The following is an 8,447-nucleotide window of genomic DNA, read 5'->3' on the forward strand; positions in this document are numbered from 1 at the left end:
CAACGAGAAGAGTAACGCTAAAATTGATATTAACATATCGATTTAGGGTTAGTGTGGCCGCAAATCGAAGTTATTGGCTGAATAGTTATAGTGATAGCTACCCACAGTGCAACTCTCCGGAAATCGATGCTACCCTTGGACCATGGATGCACACCGCCGAATTAATGTGCCTAGTGTGGCCGCGTGCAATTGATTTTATAATATCTGTTTAATAAAACCAGTTTAAGTTAATTCAAAATTATCCTGTAGTGTAGATGTACCCTGAGTGAGAGAAGGGGTGTTAAAGCCCTCTGTGAAGGAGAAAGGGGAGTTTCACAGTGTTCAGCATCAAGGAATTCTAAAGTATGCTAAAATGTCTAGTATGTGGAAACAAAAATAGTCGGGGCCAATCTTTAACCACTGCCATTTTTAAAGCCCATTCAGGGATGTGAGTCCCTGTCTTTTAGGTACCTGGGGTTCTTTGCCAGCAGGAGAGAAGAGGTTCCTGCCTCCCTTTTTGTGGCCTTAACAAACCAAGTGTTGTGCCTCAGTTCTCGTCTGAGATCCCTGAAAAAAGAACATCTTCCTATCCACGAACAAGACAGGACCTTCTCTAAAAGGGGAACAAAGAGACCCCTGAGACTTGCAGACTAGCTAGCCTCACTGCCATAGCTGGAGAGATCCTGCAATACATTCTTAAATAATCAGTTTGTCAGCAGCACCTACAGAATAATTTGGTTCTTAGGACTAGTGAGCAGAGATTTGTCAAGAACAAATCATTCCAAACCGATCCTCTTTCCTTCTTTGGCAGGGTTCCGGGGATGGTGGAGGCGGGTAAACAGTAGATGGGATCTAGCTTGGTGTTACTAAGCCCACGTCCAGACTAACCCGCGGCATCGGTGGGTTAAAATCCATTGCTCGGGGATCGATATATCGTGTCTAGTCTGGACGCAATGTATCGATCCCCGAGCGCGCTTCCATAGATTCCGGAACTCCATCAACCCGAACGGAGTTCCGGAATCGATACGGAGAGCCGCGGACATCGATGCCGCGCCGTCTGGACGGGTGAGTACCTCGATTTTAGAAATTCGACTTCAGCGACGTTATTCACGTAGTTGAAATTGCATATCTAAAATCGATTTTAATACCCTAGTCTGGACGTGGCCTAAGGCTTTTCAAACAGTCCCGCAGGACATTCTCACAAGTGAACGAGGGAAATGCAGTCCAGCTGCAATCAGCGTAATGTGGGTGAAGAGCTGGTTGAAAGCCCAGACTCCAGGAGCCCTTCTCCATGTTTGGCTGTCCAAAGGAGAGGGTGTACCTAATGGGTCCGGCAGGGATCAGTCCGGGGTCCGGTACTATTCAATATTTTCATGAATGATTTGGAAAATGGAGTGGAGAGCATGCTTCTAAAATTTGCTACTGATACCAAGCACTTTGAAGCACAGGATTGGAATTCAAAACCTCCTTAACAAATTGGAGACTTGGTCTTCTTGAGCCAAACTCCATGGTTGGGCCCCTCTCTCTAGATTGGGCTGAAGTGAAACCCCAGAGCCAAACACTCCTCCTGGGCAGTGCGCTCCGACCTTGAATGGTCAGATGCTGCTTAGCACTGTCAGAGCAGCTTTTGATGGGGGATTCTCCCGGCACTTTCCAGTAGCGGAAAAGTATGAAATCCCGATTTGACTGCTGGGGACAGAGCCCTAGAGGGGGGAGCCACTTGCTCAAAGTCCCCCAGGAAAAGGAAAAGAACCTGCAGTGGAACCAATAGGAAATCCAGCAATGGAACTCAGGAGTCCTGACTCCCAATCCCCTGGTCCAGTCACTGCAGCGGAGCACACTCCCTCTCAGAGGCAGGGGGAGTGGCCATGAGGGTCTGCTTGTAATTGCCAGCTGTGGGAGGGAGTGTGCAGCAGTGGTTAGCGAAGGGGCCTGGAAAGAAGGACTGCTGGGTCCCATCCATATTTCTGACACTTGGTGTGACCCTGAGTCAGTAGCTTCCCCTCCCCAGGCCTGTTTCTCATCAGTAGAGTTGGGGTCGCAGTCCCGACAGCCCAGGGGGGTTGGGAGGCTCCAGGAAGGTGTGTAAAGTGCTAGGATGTCAGGATCCTGGAGGTACTGTCACAGCCACACTAAGGCGGTGATCTGCACACCCCTGCTGCTGGCCGAGCTTCTCCGTCCCTTGGCAATAAGACAGTGTAGAACCCCAACCAGGGATATTCTATCTGCCACTCAAGATTCATAAACCTGGAAATCCTGGACGCCCCATCATCTCAGGCAATGGCACCCTGACAGCAGGATTGCCTGGCTATGTAGACTCCCTCCTCAGGCCCTATGCTACCAGCACTCCCAGCTATCTTCGAGAGACCACTGACTTCCTGAGGAAACTGCAATCCATTGGTGATCCTGGAGAAAACACCATCCTGGGCACTATGGAGGTAGAAGCCCTCTACACCAACATTGCACACAAAGATGGACTACAAGCCGTCAGGAACAGTATCCCCGATAATGTCACGGCAAACCTGGTGGCTGAACTTTGTGACTTTGTCCTCACTCATAACTATTTCACATTTGGGGACAATGTAAACCTTCAAGTCAGCAGCACTGCTATGAGTACGCACATGGCCCCACGGTATGCCAACATTTTTATGGCAGACTTAGAACAACGCTTCCTCAGCTCTTGTCCCCTAACCTCCCTGCTCTACTTGCGCTACACTGATGACATCTTCATCATCTAGACCCATGGAAAAGAAGCCCTTGAGGAATTCCACCATGATTTCAGTAATTTCCATCCCACCATCAGCCTCAGCCTGGACAAGTCCACACAAGAGATCCGCTTCCTAGACACTACAGTGCTAGTAAGCAATGGTCACATAAACACCACCCTATACTGGAAACCTACTGACCGCTATACTTACCTACATGCCTCCAGCTTTAACCCAGACCACATCAGATAATCTGTTGTCTACAGCCAAGCTCTAAAATACAACAGCAGTTGCTCCAACCCCTCAGACAGAGACAAACACCTACAAGATTTCTAACAAGCGTTCTTACAACTACAATACCCACCTGCTGAAGTGAAGAAACAGATTGACAGAGCCAGTAGAGTACCCAGAAGTTACCTGCTACAGTTCAGGCCCAACAAAGAAACAGAACGCCACTAGCCGTCACCTTCAGCCTCCAACTAAAACCTCTCCAGCACATCATCAAAGATCTACAACCTATCCTGAAAGATGATCCCTCACTCTCACAGATCTTGGGAGACAGGCCAGTCCTTGCTTACAGACAGCCCCCCAACTTGAAGCAAATACTTACTAGCAACCACGCAACAAAAACACTGAGCCAGGAACCTATCCTTGCAACAAAGCCCATTGCCAACACTGTTCACATATCTATTCAAGGGACACCATCATAGGACCTAATCACATCAGCCACACTATCAGAAGCTCATTCACCTGCACATCTACCAATGTGATATATGCCATCATGTGCCAGCAATGTCCCTCTGCCATGTACATTGGCCAAACCAGACAGTCTCTACGTAATAGAATATATGGACACAAAACAGATATCAAGAATTATAACATTCAAACACAGTTGGAGAACACTTCAATCTCCCTGGTCACTCATTTACAGACCTAAAACTCGCAATATTACAACAAAAAACCTTCAACAACAGACTCCAACGAGAGATGCTGAACTGGAATTAATTTGCAAACTGGACACCATTAAATTAGGCTTGAATAAAGACTGGGAGTGAATGAGTCATTACACAAAGTAAAACTATTTCCCCACGTTTATTTGTCCCCCCACTGCTACTCACACCTTCCTGTCAAACGTTGGAAATGGACCATCCTGATTATCACTACAAAAGATTTTTTTCTCCTGTTGATAACAGCTCACCTTAACTGATCATTCTCATTATAGCATGTATGGTAACACCCATTTTTTCATGTTCTCTGTGTATATATATGTATATCTTCCTACTGTCAAGTATTAGAGGGGTAGCTGTGTTAGTCTGGATCTGTAAGAGCAGCAAAGAATCCTGTGGCACCTTATAGACTAACAGATGTTTTGGAGCATGAGCTTTCGTGGGTGAATACCCACTTCGTCAGATGCATGTTAGTCTATAAGGTGCCACAGGATTCTTTGCTGCTCTTCCTGCTGTATTTTCCACTGTATGCATACAATGAAGTGGGTTTTAGCCCACGAAAGCTTATGCTCAAATAAATGTGTTAGTCTCTAAGATGCCACATGTTCTCCTTGTTCTTTTTGCAGATAAATTAATGGAGGTTAAGTGCATTACTGGCTATTAGCCAGGCTGGGTAAGGAATGGTATCCCTAGCTTCTGTTTGTCAGAGGGTGGAGATGGAGGGCAGGAGAGAGATCACTTGATCATTACATATTAGGTTCAGTCTGTCTGGGGCACCTGGCATTGGCCACTGTTGGCAGACAGGTTGCGGGGTTGGATAGACCCAGTATGGCCATTCTTATGTTCTTATGAAGGGAGGGGCAGAGCCCTGTGACAAAGTTTCTGTAGTGTAGTGGTTATCACGTTTGCCTAACACACACAAAAGGTCCCTGGTTCGAAACCAGGCAGAAACATGAGGGCTTAATTTTCCCAGCGCCTAGTGGCCTGTCCCTGCTGTTGTAGGAGCAGCAGTGATTCCTGTGCTCAAAAGGTCTGTTATATTTCTCCTCTCTCCCACTTTTGTCTCCTCTCCCTCTCTGAATGCCTGTGAAGTGGCTTTCCCCCTCCCCCCACTCCTGGAATGCTTGTGGGATGAAGGGGCTGGTTGAAGAGCAGAAGAGGTGTCTGGAACTCTAATTAGGCAGCACTCACACCCCCAGAGCATGGACACTGCCCAAGGTGGAGTGTGACCAACCAGATGCAGCCAAGTCATCTCCAGTAACAGGCAATGAAGAGCAGGTCCTTAAAAGGGGAAGGGGCCCGGTACTCAAGAGTCACTCACAAGCTTGTACCTCCAGTGAATGCCCTTAGGCTGGACCACCTGGCCAGTGGTTCTCTGCGTTGTATTTCATTGTGCCTCAGGAAGACTTACCTTCATCCCACCATCCATCACTGCGCTGTGGGACACTTACCTTGCAGAATCCTGACATCTCCAGTGCCAAGCCAGTCCTGGGAGCATGAATATGGGAGTGTGAGTGTGACACCCCCCTACCCATCTTCTTTGGAGCTTATCTGTCAGTATAATAAATGTGCTGCTTTCTGCCAAACTCTGGTGGGTCATTAGTCCTCCCTATGCTTACTAGCTGACCCAATTTTGGGTAACACCTGTGATAACCCCAACCCCTGCAGGACAGAGGGTGGGGAAATGAGCTGAGAAAAAGCCTTGGCATCAGCAGAGGAAAGCTAGAGTATCTGGACCAGTTATCTTTTGGAGCCTTGTAGCTTGGTCTCCTCTGCTCTGGGAGGTTGGCCTACGGAGGCTGGCTCTTCCTGCTGGCCTCCTTTGCGTGACTTGTCAAAAAAGGAAGTGAGGCAGGAATGGGGCAAAAGAGGAAAGTCGAGCCGAGGAAGGCAGGGCAGAAGCTAAGCACCTCAGTGTGGTAAGTGGGGTTAGTAGAGCACCACCATTCATTCTGCAAAGTCTGGGGAAGTGCGGTTGGCTGCTGGGAGGCAAAATCCTGTGCTTGCCTCTTGGCTTCCCAGGGGTGGCTACTTGCAACCCAGGAGAAGAAGGATGGTTCTGGGTGAAAGGAAGACAAGCAAAGCTCTGGGAGGAGATTTGGGTGTGGGGTGCGGGCTCTCTGCTGGGGGAGTGGGTTGGGGTGCAGGAGGGGTGGTGCTTACCCCAGGCACTGCAGCTCCCAAAGTGACCGATACACACAACCCTCCGGCAGCAGCTCCTAGGTGGGCAGGGCCGGGGGGGGGTCTCCGTGTGCCACTGCCTGCAGGCGCTGCCCCCAGAGCTCCCATTGGCTGCAGTTCCTGGCCAATGGGAGCTGCGGAGTTGGTACTCGGAACAGGGGCAGCACATGGAGACACTCTCCCCACCCCAAGGGATGCTGGGACATGCCAGCCACTTCTGGGAGTGGCACGGAGGGACGGAGGCAGAGTGGGCAGGAAGCCACCTTAGTGCTGCTGGCACATCTCTGCACAGCCATGGGGGGAGGGGAGCACAGGGCCTCCATGTGCTGCCTAGGGTAGAGGCAGTGCACAGAGCTGCCTCCCCTCCCAGGTCTATTACAGGAGTGGGTGGGTGGGGTCTTTTGGCCTGCAAGGTGCAGCAGGTCGGACTAGATGATCACACCAGTCCCTTCTGACCTCAAACGCTCTGAGTCTAAAAGGGAGAGGGAAGTAAAGGAATTTTTTTTAAAAATAAACCAAACGTAATACCAGGATGACTCCAACTGCTCATTATATAGTCCTGCCCCCTTTCTTCCTCCACTGGGTGTTTAACGACCTGCTGGGATTTGGGACACTGATTCTCTCATTCCACCGCCAAACTGATACAATGTGACTGAAATTAAACCAATTCTCAGGAGAGAAAACATCATATCATTGCATTGGCTGGAAATCAAACCCAGGTCAACTGCTTGGAAGGGAGCTATGCTCACCACTATACCACCAATGCATCTGGCAAAAGAGCTTCTCCTACGTGCCACTTATGCTTGTCAAATGAGGCTAGACCAGCATTGAGGAGATTTTCTGCCTGATAAAATGTACTGGATTCTCATCATTAAAAAAAGAACACCTCCATCTTTCCTTGGGTTTGAACCATCAGCCTTTCAATTAGCCACCAAAGTTGTTAATCACAGGGTATGTCTACACTACAGGATTATTCCGATTTTACAGAAACCGGTTTTTGGAAACAGATTGTATAAAGTCGATGGCACGCGCCCACACTCAGCACATTAATTCGGCGGTGTGCGTCCATGTACCGAGGATAGCATCAATTTCCAGAGCTTTGCACTGTGGGTAACTGTCCCGTAGTTCCCGCAGTCTCCCTCACCCATTGGAATTCTGGGTTGAGATCTCAATGCCTGATGGGGCAAAAACAGTGTCATGGGTGATTCTGGGTAAATGTCGTCACTCAGTCCTCCCTCCGTGAAAGCAACGGCAGACAATCATTTCATGCCCTTTTCCCTAGATTGCCCGGGCAGATGCCATAGCATGGCAACCATGGAGCCTGTTCACCCTTTTTTCACTCTCACCGTATGTCTACTGGATGCTGCTGACAGACGCGGTGCTGCAGTGCTACACGGCAGCATCCCCTTGCTTTTTGCAAGTTAGCACAGATGGTGATCAGCCATACTGTACCATCTGCTGCTTTGCAAGTTGGCAATGATGGTTACCAGTTATACTGTACCGTCTGCTGCTATCATGGGAGCTCCTGGTTGGCCTCAGTGGGGTCGGCCAGGGGCGCATGGACAAAAATGGGAATGACTCCCCAAGTCATTCCCTTCTTTAAGTTTTGTCTAAAGGGAGAGTCAGTCCTGCCTAGAGTATCAGGCAAGCCTGCTAAAGAGCCAGAGAGGCAAATGGCCGCTCCGGGTCAGAGCCCCAGACATCCCGCAGAAATGATGAGCTGCATGCCATTCTAGGGGGTGCCCCTGCAACAACCCCACCCGTTGCTTCCCTCCTCCCCCACCCCTCCTGGGCTACCGTGGCAGTTATCCTCCCATTTGTGTGATGAAGTAATAAAGAATGCAGGGATTTGAAACAACACTGACTTTATTGCCTCTGCAATCACAGCTCAAAGGGGGGAGGGGAGGGGAGCCTCCAGCTGCTATGATATTCCAGGCAGGACTGAATCTCCATTAGAAGAGAATGACCTGGGAGTCATTCCCATTTTTGCCCAGGCGCCCCCGGCCGACTTCACCCAGGCCAGCCAGGAGCACTCACGGGATGACGATGACGGATACTAGTCCTACTGTACTGTCTGCCATCCGCAAGGGAAGGGAAGAGGATGCTGCTGTGTAGCGCTGCAGCACCATGTCTGCCAGCAGCATCCAGTAGACATACAGTGACATTGAAAAATGGCGAGAAATGTTTTTTGTCCCTTTGCTTTCATGGGGACCGGGAGCGGGGGGGACAACATATACCCTGAACAACCCACGACAATGTTTTTGACCCTTCAGGCTTTGGGAGCTCAGCCAAGAATTCAAATGGTTTTCTGAGAGTGCGGAAACTGTGGGATAGCTACAGTCGTCAGTCGCCCCTCCCTCCGTGAGCGTCCATTTCATTCTTTGGCTTTCTGGTACGCTTGTCTCAACTCCTTAAGTTTCAGCACTTTGTTGAGTCTCTGTTGTGGCTTCTGTCTATCATAGCCTTGGAGATTTTTTCAAATGTTTTGGCATTTTGTCTTTTGGAACGGAGTTCTAATAGAACAGATTCATCTCCCCATACAGAGATCAGCTTCAGTATCTCCCGTACGGTCCATGCTGGAGCTCTTTTTTGATTCTGGGAGTGCATGGTCACCTGTGTTGATCAGCACTCCAGG

At 49.4% G+C, this 8,447-nt stretch overlaps 1 non-coding gene across 1 annotated transcript; it reads left to right on the plus strand.

Moving 5' to 3' along the window:
* Positions 1 to 4,509: 4,509 nt before the first annotated feature.
* TRNAV-AAC lies at positions 4,510 to 4,584 on the plus strand. Its single transcript has one exon. It is a non-coding gene; the product is annotated as a tRNA-Val (tRNA).
* The last annotated feature ends 3,863 nt before the right edge of the window (positions 4,585 to 8,447 follow it).

Source organism: Gopherus evgoodei, unplaced genomic scaffold, assembly GCF_007399415.2.
Source record: "Gopherus evgoodei ecotype Sinaloan lineage unplaced genomic scaffold, rGopEvg1_v1.p scaffold_288_arrow_ctg1, whole genome shotgun sequence".
NCBI classification, from domain to species: Eukaryota; Metazoa; Chordata; order Testudines; family Testudinidae; genus Gopherus; species Gopherus evgoodei.